General features: G+C 48.3%; 1 protein-coding gene across 2 annotated transcripts in view; it reads left to right on the forward strand.

Annotated features, from left to right (window-relative positions):
- KCND3 (potassium voltage-gated channel subfamily D member 3) overlaps positions 1-12,151 on the forward strand; it is a 210,186-nt gene that overhangs the window by 54,597 nt on the left and 143,438 nt on the right. The window lies entirely within an intron of this gene.

Genomic DNA, 12,151 nt, shown 5'->3' on the forward strand with positions numbered 1-12,151 from the left:
AAAGTCACAAAGCCAACATTTGAACTCAGGCTCCAGAATTTTTGCTTTCAGCTAGGACACTATGAGAAGAATGTCCCCTCCACATCCTGTTTGCTTCAGTTTATTTTGGAGTGTATGCATTTAGTAATGTATGAAACATTACTAAAATTCCAAGAGTCAATGCTATACCAAAAGTTATAACCCGAAAGGTGTTACTTGCCCCTCATCCCTGCTGCCTGCTCCCATCCCTCCCTTCTTTCCCTGCCTTTCCCACCTATCTCCTATAGGAAACCGAACCCTTTATTTTCTGGTTTAAACTTCCTGTACTCCTCTTGTGCAAATGAGTGAGATACCTGCATGCTTCCTTATATCCCATTCTTTCTTACCTGAGGAGTAGCCTCCTATAGATACTCTTTTGCATTTTGCTTTTTCACTTGACAACACATTCAGGGGGATCCTGGAAAGCTCAGAGGCAATGTGCTAGGCTCACTTTCCAGCATCACAAAGACAGGGAGCCCTGGACATAAAGCGCACCTCCTCCCCAACACACTCACACTTTGGTTTAAAACAAAACGAACTCATAGTGTCATGAACGTTCTTGCCCCAGAACTCGGCTGCCTGGGTATGTTCAGACAGTGCCGACAGTGCGGATAGCCAGTGGACCCTCCCCTCCTGCCACCTCCAGCATGCTGCTTCTGACTTTCACCGGATCTCTGCCAGCCTTATAAGGAAAAGGAAGAAAAATTGAGGCTCAGAGTGCTTTTAGGTTATTTACTCAGTCATGTGATGATTCAGCACGGAGACAACTCACCCAACTCTTGGTTTCTTTGTTCCACTTGGGAGCTAACAGTGGAGTTGGGTGGGGGTGTGGGGGTTAGTGGGAAGAGGGGGTGGAACCCAGCCTAGAACCAGGTGGTGGCCAGAGGTGAGCAAGGCCCCCAGGCCAAGGTGCGCAGGAGCCAGAAGCCCTGTGGCCAGGTCTCGGGGCCGACTGGTTTCTCGGCTCTTTTGCCTAGTCATTTATTCTGTTGAGCAGCAGCTTGACTGAGCCTTCTTCCAGAGAGTAAACCTCAGTCTACCTTTTCCAGTCCCAGGTGTGAACAAGACCAGTTGAGTTTAGCTGTCCATGGAGGCCGGATGTGGATGAGACCCTCTTTGGTGGTCCCTTTCACCCCCAGGAGTCTTTGAACAAGTAACACGGGGAGGCTTTCCCTTTCATTGTCACCTCAGTTTTCAACTGTGCTAATCCAAAGCTGGGCCCGACATGACTTACTGTTTGAAAAAACCAGTGAATTGCATCAAATCACCTCGCTTTGTCCTGCATTCCAGCAGCCTTTTTAAATCTGCCTACCTAATTAGCTGCTTCTTTTAACCCAAAATATGATTAAATCTGTATTAAAAATATCTGTGCAGAGTAGGATCAGACACACCTGAGCATTTTCTAAATTTAGCAGAGGACAATAGGCTCTGGGTTACTTTAATTGGGTGCGGGATTGCTGCAGGAATACATTTTAATTTGGATTTCCAGAGTGTTTTTCTCTCTCTCCCCCCTGCTTTAAATTGCGTAGCCAGAGGAAGGGGGAGCATAATGTGGCCCGTTCATAACTGCCATCCCTCCCGACTGGTCTCCGAGCTGAATGAACAGTGCATGGCTGGTGGAGGAGGGGACAGCGGGAAGAGGGTGTTCTGGTCTGCATCTCCCAGAGCACCGTTTTGGCAGGTAGCAGGTACTAGCGGCCTGGGCCAGACTTTTCAGGGGAGAGGTGGTGGGGGGATCCCAGCAGCATGGGCCTCGTCGCCCCGCTTTCCCTCCCCAGTGGTTCCCTGTTTTCTGGCGTGTGTGGGAAGAAGAGCTTTGGGTCAAAGCTGAAAAGGAGCAGTGTAGTTTGGACACACACGGAAGAAGGAAAGATTTCAAACAACCAGGAGGTGGGTCTCCAAGGCTGTCAATCTCTTTGCTGAAAGACTTAAAAAACAAACAAATAAACAAAAAACAAAAAAACCTGCCACTCTCATAATTATGACATCCCCCACAGGAGTTACCAAGGCAGGCTTCTTACAAAGGGCTTGAATGATGTCTCTGATTGTACCCATCACCCTCTGTTACCCAGAAAGAGGCCTGGGAGTCCCAGCCTCTGGAAGACACTTGGGTGCAATCAGTGGTGCTGGGTGGGGAGTGGTTTACTGGGAAGTGGGGGTGAGCCAAGTGCCCATGGACCAGAGGAGGGCAAGGGCCGCAGGGGCGGGGTGGGCAAAGGTCTGAGGGGCTGGCTGGCTGGTGTGAGAATGCCAGGTTTCCCCCTCAGAGTTCTCCACTCCCTGCTGGAATTATTACACCAGGTGCTTGCAACTGATTTTCAATTTGCAAAGCAAAACAAATTTGCATTAATCGGAAAAATCCACAGGAAAGACTGTTAGATTTTAACGCAGCTGCTGGAGCCAGTTGGATTCCAAGGTTGCAGGGGGCTCTGTTAACCCCAGTGCCACCACAGGCTTGTTATCTCTCCTTTGAAACTGGCATGTCTGTGGAGCAGAGATTTCCTCTTCTCGTTCTAGGCTGTGTGGTCTTTTCCTCACATTGATCATATCCCACGTCCCACATCCTACATCCCACGGTGCCTTTGCTGCTGCGAAGGGCTGTGTACAGAGGGCTGTGAGCTCTGGGCTGGGCTACCTTGCTCGGCACCCCCAGCAGCATCCTCCTTCCTGCATGTGCCCTCTCCCCTGCTCACTGTCTGCTTGTCATGCTCAGAGGGTGAAGACTTGTCTTAACCGCAGCTTAAGGGAATGCCATCCGGTGGTGAATTTGTCCCCCAAGCTATTACATTGTATGGCCTTCCCTAGCCATAAAGGAGTGGACTGGACAAGAGGATCCCCTGCTTTGGTTGAATTCACTAAACCTGCACTCCAAGGAGGTGGAGAATGGAGTATTGACTGTGCTGCATGTTTCTTGTGCAAAGGAGTGGAGGATCTTAGAGAAGCATTCTCTCCTGGAGATCTTTCAGAACAGGGAGGATCTCATCCAGCTGAGGGAGCTTATATTCTGGTGGAAGAGCTAACTTAGGGACACATAGGCAAAAAAGAAAAGAAAAAAAGTCCGATGGTGGTAAGTGATATGTGAGGAGAAGTAAATGTGGGTTAGATGGTGGAAAGTGGCAGAGGTATGGCAGTTTCAGTTTCTCCATGCGATGGGCAAGGAAGCCCTCTTGGAGAGGTAAACAGCCATCTGACAGCAGTGAGGGGTGACCCGTGCAGGTGTCCGAGAAGGGGAGCATTCCGGACAGACAAGCAGAAGTGCAAGCAGTGTGGCTGGAGATGGGGAGGGGAGTTGGGGAAAGTCAGAGGAGCCAGGTTGCGTAGGGCCTTGGAGACCCCACGCCAGGCCCCGTGGTCCGGCCTCAGCCTTCCCATTGTAGCACGAACAACACCATTATAACTTCCACTTCACTGGTGTCTCTTTCCCGATAAACTCTTGCTCCTCCAAAGTATGGGTATCATTTATATTTGCATCTCTGGTGCTTAGCATAGTGCCTGGCATATGGTTGGAGCTCAGTAAATGTTTATTGAATGGATGGAAGGAGGAAAAGAGAAGGGAAGGAGGGAGGGGAAAAAAAGATGAATACAAGCACTGTCGTTCACGTTTCATCCTGGGTTCTCTCCATCTGCCCGTCTGGACAGGAGTGAGCCCACTCTTTTCACTTTTAATCCAGCCATCAACCCAGGAGGACATTGGCTGTCAATCACGTACTCCCCTTTGCTCTTAGTAATTCAGTGGCTTATAGCCCAAAGAGGGAAGTATGCCCGTTCAGAGATAATTTTCCAAAATTGGATGATAAAATGATGTGTCCTTTTCCACTTTGTGGGTCTGGAGGCATGAGCCGCTGGTGGAGGGCTGCCCCCATCTGTGGCTCTCTGTGATCTCTGAGAGGAGGGAGTCTTAGAAAGCATTGGTAACTGACTGCAGGCCCTGGTGGCAGGCCTGAGCTCAGGGGTCAGAGGCCCAAGAGATGAGAAGTACTTGTATGGAACTGTTAATGTTCCTGACTCTAATTAAAATGTCATTTTCTTGCTCTTCTTCCCTGGGCTGTTGATAGCTTAACAATAGACAAGAATGAAAAGAAACATCCCAGCCTGTGGAGCTCCATCTCCTGGTACCCAGAGCTGGCACCCAGAGGCAGAGAGCCTGCCAGTATCTTCCAGAAACACTTCTTAGACTCTGGCCTGGTCCCCAAAGTGTCCATATGCTGATGTAGCCCAAAGCTTTGAAATAGGAAGGAAGAAACCACCTTTGGAACCACTTTGAATCTTAGGGTTCAAAACACTTGGGTGTTTGCTTTTGGCTGCCTGGCGTAGAAAGAGAAATGTAAGGCCAAGTGGCCAGCTAGTGGCTTGATGTCAAGAAGGAGGGTTGGTGAATGGACCTGAGAGCAGGATTTGAAACCAGGTACACCTGCCTCTAGATCTGGGCTCTGCCATCACCAGCTGTGTGACTTTGGGCACTACATTTAACCTCTCTGGGCCTCAGCGTCCTTCACTGGAAAATGGGGAGGTAATACTAGTTCCTACCTCACAGGGCTATCATGAGGATTAAGTGAGAAAATAGATGTAAAGCACTTAGTGTAAAAACCAGCGCATAGGAATTACTCGATAAATGTTAGCCAGTCTAGGCCATTGGTTGCCTTTTGAAATTAAGGGGAAAAGTGAAGGGAGAGGCGGGTTTAGGAAGGGAAGGACTGGAGGGGAAGAGACCAGACGTTTCCCAAAAGGAACGCTTCCTAATGCAGGTCAGCTGTCATGAACTGGAGTGAACTGCTGTTCTTGACCAGATGGGGCTCAGCAGGGAGGTGCCCGTCACCCCGAGAGATGGATGGGAGTTCAGGACACTGCTGCTGTTCCCAGGGCACCTTCCCCTAGAGCGGTGGAGGGGAGAGCTGGGCATCAGGGGAGCAGGAGTCTCGCCCAGGTCTGTCCCCTCCAACTCTGGCCTCAGCTTTCTCTTCTGGAGGAGGGAAGTGGACCGAATGGTTCCCCCAGGCCTCTGTGAGGTGCTGAGGAGTTCAGCTCTGGACTCACACACATCGGGATTTGAACCCCAGATCTGTGTGGTTACCCACTGTTTGTGTTTGGATGCATTGCTTAACCACCTTAACCTCACCTTTATTTAACAAGAGGTCATGAAGCTTAAACAGCATAACATTTAACAGTGTCTAGTACATAATAATTGCTCAATAAATTGTAGCTATGGCTACTCTCTATTTACTGCTAGTCTCACTATTATTATTTTGCACCTTCCCAGGGCAGTGTGACCTGCCCTCATGGCCCCCTCTCACTTGGCTTAGGGAGCTGTTATGCTATGGGAACCACAAACTGTGGAGAATAATCACACAAGAGCCATTCAGTATTGAAGATAAATACAATTTGCTGCGAAGTTACCCTGATCCATGCTTAATGGTATGCATAATTGTTTCATAGCTGCACAATAATTAGGCATAAATGGTGAGCTAGGCATGTAAATGAAAATAATTAGTATATGTAATAATTAGGCAAAGAAGGCATTTTGTGATCAGCTGGGGAGGAGGGTGGAAACGAGGGCTGGGAAGAAGGATGTGGTAGGGGAAAAGATATCTGGGTCCATTGCACCATCCCTGGAAGCTGGTCCTTTATCCCACACTGGGAGGGCTGGTCCCTTTCCCAAGTCACGTCTGGACCTGACCCCATCGGCCACCCTGCCTCAGATTCCAGTACTCAGGCCTGACAAGCTGCTTAGCCAGACATTCTCTAAATACCAGACAGAATACCACTAACTGCCCCTGGGATCTTCAGAGACCCCTTTCTCTGATAGAATATTCAGTGCCTTAAAACAGTGACTGGCACACAGAAGGTCCTCAACACATATCTGTTGAATGAATGAATGAATGAATGAATGAATAGAAATGGCTGGGGAAACAGTGAGGAAATAGGAGGATTTGGCGGGAAGAAGAGAGGAAGGTAGTGGGGGAGCTGCAGTCAACCTTTGGGAGGCCATCAAAGTGTTTAGGAGCATAGGTTCTGCAACTAGAGCACTTGGGCTTGATTCCCTGTGAGAGCATCTGCTCTGTGCCTTGGTTTCCTCCCCCTGTAAATTGGAGACCATTGGATTGTGATAAGGATTAAATGAGTTAATACAGTTAATATGTGTAAAGTGCTTAGCCCCCTGTGGGGTCTATAACCAATGCTAAATAAAAGTTAGCCATTATTGTGGCCCTTTCTGTGAACATCCAGCATCCTGTGAAGCCTAATCACCTTGTTCCTCTGGAGCTTGGCAGGAGAGAAATGGACAGATGGAAGAGAGTGGCTGGAGCTCTTGATAGGGAGGCAGGACAGGGAGCTTCAGAGGAACCGGGTGGGAGAGAGGCCCCTCACCCTGTGCATCCTCTTCACCCTGGGGTGCTTGGGGAGCTTTGCTACCTCTCATTCATTCACTCACTCATTCATTCAACACGTTTCTATTTACTGTGTACCTACTGTGCCAATTCCTATTCTAGGAGCTAGGGATATAGCAGTGAACAAGACAGGCAAGGCCCCCACTCTCTTGTCTAGTGAGGAAGATGGTTAACAAACTAGTAAAATTTTGGTATGTCAGTTGCTGATATCTGCTAGGGAGAAAAATTTTAAGTAGAGAATGGGGAAAAAGAGAGTGTAAGATAGAGTTGGGGGACTAAACCGGCTCAAGAAATGGAAGGTCTTTGGACATCTGCGCGTGTGTGTGTGTGTGTGTGTGTGTGTGTGTGTGTGTGTGTGTGTGTGTGCTTACTCTGTAGCTTTTTTGTGATAAAGTTTTAAAATGCAGGCCAACCGGAAGCTGAGTTCTCCCTGCTGCTGAGTCTGGGTTTGCTCAGGGAATGCATTGCACTAACCCCGTTTTATGTGTGTGTATGTGGAGATGTGAAATGACCCATCCGAGGTCACATAGCAGTCATCAATTAAGTATTGGCCAGATCACCAATGTAAGGCCTAGAAAACACATTTATGAAAAGATATTGCCAACACTTTTGGGGTGTTTGCCAGTGAAAGGCACTGTGCTAAGTGCATTGGTACATTTTTATCTCATTTAAGGCAGGTGTTCTTATCCCATTTTACAGATGAAGAAACTGAGGCTCAGAGTGACTATGACCTTCCCAAAGTCACACATTTAGAAGCCAGGTCTGCCTGTGTGACTCCAGAGCCTGCCCTGTTAGCCACTAAAACTATTTAAAAGAAAAAAGACACTCTCTGATGCCTCCAAAAATTAAGTGAATTCAAATCAGTGTGATGCACTGGCTAAGAGCTCAGGCTCTTAAATTCATATCCCTGGGGTTAAATCCGGCTCAGCCACTTACTAGTTGAGTGACTTTGAACAAGGCCCATGACTGCCTAGTGCCTCATCTGTATTGCTATACAGATTAAATGAGCTAACCCATGTAAAGCACTTAGCACAGTGCCTGGCACGAGTAAGCACTATATGTGTCAGCTCTTAGGACCAAGAAATACAGCCATAACTTCCAGTGCTGGCCCTGTCCTCTGGAAGCACAGCCTACTGGCTGGTTTGAGAAGTTCAGAGGGCCAGCCCAGGCAGGGGAGGAGTGGCTTGGCTAGCAGGACCCTGGGCTGGGATCTGGCCCCCTGACTATTGTTGACAACTCCCCAGTGGATCAGGTGGGCCCTCTTACCACTCCCTCTCCCCAGCAGAACATGACTCAGATGCCTAGCTCAAAACACGCCTCTATGAAGGGAGAGATGACCTCATTCCCCAAAGCAACTTGTAAACACCCCCAGGGCAGACCCTGTTTGCAACTGTATGATAATGAGCTCACCATCCTGGGTTACTGCATGCAGGTGCAGAGAGGGAACGGACTCTTACAGCCCGTGCCAGTGCAGGTGGCAGGAAGTGAGGTGGGCCAGACCCCTCCTTGCCCTGTCCAGTTTCCCACTGACCCCCTGATCAAGAGGTCAGGGGAACATTTGATGTGAGGACTGAAGCTTTCCCTGAAACTCTCATGCTGTCAGCTTTCACAATGGGCACATGAGGTGCCCCGAAATGTGGAGACAAGAGCAGCAAAGGCCTCAGTTCTGGAGAACTTGACCTGACACCATGGGTCCTTGTCTCAGAGGTGTTCACTTGCTGAGTGGAAATCCGTGCAAGACTGGCTCCCCTCCCAGATAGAAGATGACAGTCAGGAGGAGGATGCTCTTGTCCTTCTCAGGGGCATAGCCAGAAGCAGTATGTTCTCCCCTCCATGGACATTGGAGTCAGGTGCAAGGGAGCCATGTCTGGAGGGAAGACAGGTCAGGCTGTTATTTGTCAAGTGCATCGTGTTCTGAAATAGCCCCTCACTGCAGCAACCCCAACCTCCCTGCTCTTCCTGACCTACGACCATCCCAGGGTAACCTTGCCCTGGCCCTCCAGGCTGGCAAAGTCCTCACGTGGAGGCATTTTCTAAGCACCAGGGCCCTTTGGCCGTTCTGCCAGAATGGCTCTACCATGCTGTGCCACGGGGCAGTTCCAGAGCCCCCAGCCTCCAGCCTGTGGTTTGGTCTCCCACGTACATGTGAACAGCCACAGAAGAACCCCAGTGCCTGAAGTGCCAACTGGAAGTGCTTTTGGGTGATGTGTGCAGGCGCTCTGCCTGTCTTAACTGAGTGCTCTGCAGGGCCTGATGTGCCCCAGAATCTTCTCCATTTCCGGAGCATCATGTTTATTGCTTTATCATAGCACTTAGCGCTTGCTGTTGTAATTATTCATTTATATGTCAGTAATCTTTTCTTCTGGGCCAGTAGGCTCTTCAGAAGCAGGGCTCACTTATTCACCTTTGTTTCTGCAGCTCCACGCCCAGTGTCTGGAATGTGGGCCCTTGACGATGTTTGTGGGATGAACGAGTGGAGGGAGGGAGGGAGACTGTGATGTGTAGCCCTCTATGGTCAGCACAGACAGGAACCATCACTCAGCATCTGCCATGTGCAAGAGAAGCCTGGCCAGGGTTGTGCTGGTGGTCCTTGCCCACGGGCTTGTTGGAGGGACAGCTCTTGAGTTTCTCAGTGGTGTGAAATCCAGAGCCACCTGCCCTGCAGCCAGACACAACCGTGTCTGCTGCCCAGCCCCCAGCATTGGTGTTTACAGCTGCCATCTCTGCTCTCCCCACTGTCTTCAGGATGTGGAGTCAGGTAAGGAGGGGTCATTGCCTATTGGGCTGAAGACCCAAGCCACCGACCCTTGGCCATCTGGTCAACTCTCCCCCACACCTCCACTGGGGAGCTCAGAGCTTCTGAGGGGATGGTAGGGCCCCCACCGGCTTTTCATTGACACAGAAACATGTGCTCCTTCTTTAGCTGATGTTACAGAAATAAATTTCCAAGATGTTGACCCAGGTGTTATAACGCCGGAGATTAGAATCCCAGAGATGAAAGTGAAAAGGTCAGGCACACAGGCTCTGCTGCTGGTGCCCGCCCCCCCTCTCCTTCTCCCTCCCCGCCTTCCCAGCTGCCCGGGTCGGATATTTCCCTAAATTTCCAGTTCATGGTGGGACTATATACCATACCATAATCCTGAGCCTTTAAACATTGGTGGTATCCTTCCCTGAGCTTGTCAGGGAACCAGAGAAAATCATGTTGGGGCAGGCAGGGTGCAGGAGAGAAGGCGTTGGGATGATCTGAGGGTGCATCTCAGCTTTTCAGCCTCAACCCTGCATTGCGGAATTGGATGTTAATGACTGGGCTGGGCAAGGGAAGCCACAGGAAACAGCCCTTGAGCTGTTTGACACTGGGCTAGGCCCAGACTCAAACCCACATCTGCCCAGATGAGCCAGGCCTGCTCCACTCTACCATGTTGATTCTCAAGACTGAGTCTTGGCTGGAGGTCCTGAGAGTCCAGGAGAACTCATGGAATGGTTGAGCTTTCAGGAGCCTAAGAGGCCATATATTCCAACCCCTTCACTTTACTGGTAGGGAAACTGAGGTGGTCATGGTCACACAGCTAATTAGGACAGAGCTAGGATAGAACCAAGCCTCTTGCCTTGTGGTCCAATGTATATTTAAAGCCTGCAGGGGTTATCAGACCTGAGTGTGTGTGCCTGGTTCATTCCTGGACGTAAGTCCGTGAGGGCAGGGCCAGTATGTGTTTCACTTACAGAGGAGACTTGATAAATATTTATTGGATGCTTTACGTCTGTCTGATTTAATCCTCACAACTACCAAATAAAATAGGTACTATTCTTCTCCTATAGATGAGAAAACTAGGGCTCAGAGAGATCAAGTAATTCTCCTGAAGTCACACAGCTACTGCTTGCTAGAAACATAATTCAAATCCAGATCTCACTTCAGAGCCAAAATGTATCTAGTGAGGTTGGAGCATGCTTCCTTTATGCCAAGTTATTCCAAGCCCTTACATTTACTGATTTAATTAATCCTTCTGATAACCTAAGAGATAAGTGCTGTTACTCCTCATTTAAAAGGGAGGAACTGATGCACAGGGAGGATAAATATCTTTCCCAAAGTTATATAACCAGTAAGGAACAGAGCCAGTATTTGAATCTAGACTTTCTGGCTCTGAAGAACTCACTGTTTTTTTGTTGTTGTTTTTAACTTTTATTGTGGTAACATATATACAACATAAAATTTTCCATTTTAACCACTTTTAAGTATACGATTCATTGGTGTTAGTTTCATTCACAATGTTATGCTACCATCAACACTATCCATTACCAAAAGTTCTCCATCACCCCAAACAGAAACTCTCTATCCATTAAGCATGCATGCCCCATTCCCCACCTCCACCACCTCTGCTCCTGATAAACTGTTCTAATTTCTGACTTTATGAATTTGCATATTCTAGTTATTTCATATAAGTGAGCTCATACAATATTTGTCCTTTTGTGTTTGGCTTATATTTCACTCAACTTGATGTCTTTAAGTTTCATGCACGTTGTCCCATGTATCAGAATTTCATTTCTTTTTAGGGCTGGAAGATGGATATACCATCTGCATGGATATACCCCATTTTGCTTATCCATTCATCTGCTGATGGATACTCGGGTTGCTTCCACCTTTTGGCAATTATGAATAATGCCACTACAAACGCTGGTGCGCAAATAAGAACTCATTCTTAATATTGCCCTACAAATTAATAAACGTCTGCTGAATGAATAAAAATATGACAGTAATGCTGGTGGCTCGATGGCTGTGCCCTTAGTACACAGTGAGCTGATGTGGTGGAAGACGCCTTTCTCCCCTGACCCCAAACACATCACCTCTCGTCAAATACAAATTGAAAACCACTTAGCTGTGCTAGAACTGGCTGGATTCCCAATTTTGCCTTGAGTTCAGAACTCAAGGCAGAAACTCAAGACGGTTCCTCTTAATATCTCCCCCTTCCATTCCTCCTGCCGAAGCCACCCTTCTCATGAATTAAAGATGCGGCCTGTGGCCATGGGTTCCTAATGGCAGAGCCTCTTTTCTATTCATCTTAGACAAATTAGGGCTGCCAGGAAGCACTCTCCGGCTTCAAGGCAACAAATAGTTGGAGACAGAAGCATCTATAGTGTGAGTTTTTCAGCTGCCTTGAGAAGAGAACCCATAATGTTAAATTTCGTCCCTTTTTTTTAAATCAGTGCTTGCCCACAAGCCCTTCCCTGCTATCATCACCACCATAAGACCTTATATTGAGGCATCCTCGTTATCACCCCAGGAGCTCAGAGCTCTGCTTTATCCTGTTGATCTTCCTAACAGCTCTGAGTGAGAAATGCCCCAATTCCTCTTTCAGCTCTAACGCAAGGAGGAAAAGTCAATTATGAAAATAAGCAGTGACTCCTCCTGTCCAAGGCTTGAGTGACATCAGGGAGTTGACTGTGCTGTAATGAGGAAAACATCACTGTAACAGCCAAGAGACTTGTACTCAGGGCCCTTTTACTCTGTCATTAACTAGCTGTAAGCTTGGGCAAGTCACTCACCCTCTCTGGCCTCAGTAAAATGAGAAGTTAGGACCAAGCTGACTTCTGAATTAAGACACAGATGAAAGTTGTTAGAAGCATTTTATTCAGAGATGGGCTCACATTCTCACTGGGCCGTATACCACCTGTATAGCCTTGGGCAGCGTTCTTCACCTCCATGAATCAGCCAGAGTCTAAACTAGCAAATCAGAGACTGCTCTAAGCTGGGAATT

The sequence above is a fragment of the Choloepus didactylus genome, chromosome 2 (genome assembly GCF_015220235.1).
Source record: "Choloepus didactylus isolate mChoDid1 chromosome 2, mChoDid1.pri, whole genome shotgun sequence".
Taxonomy (NCBI): domain Eukaryota; kingdom Metazoa; phylum Chordata; class Mammalia; order Pilosa; family Megalonychidae; genus Choloepus; species Choloepus didactylus.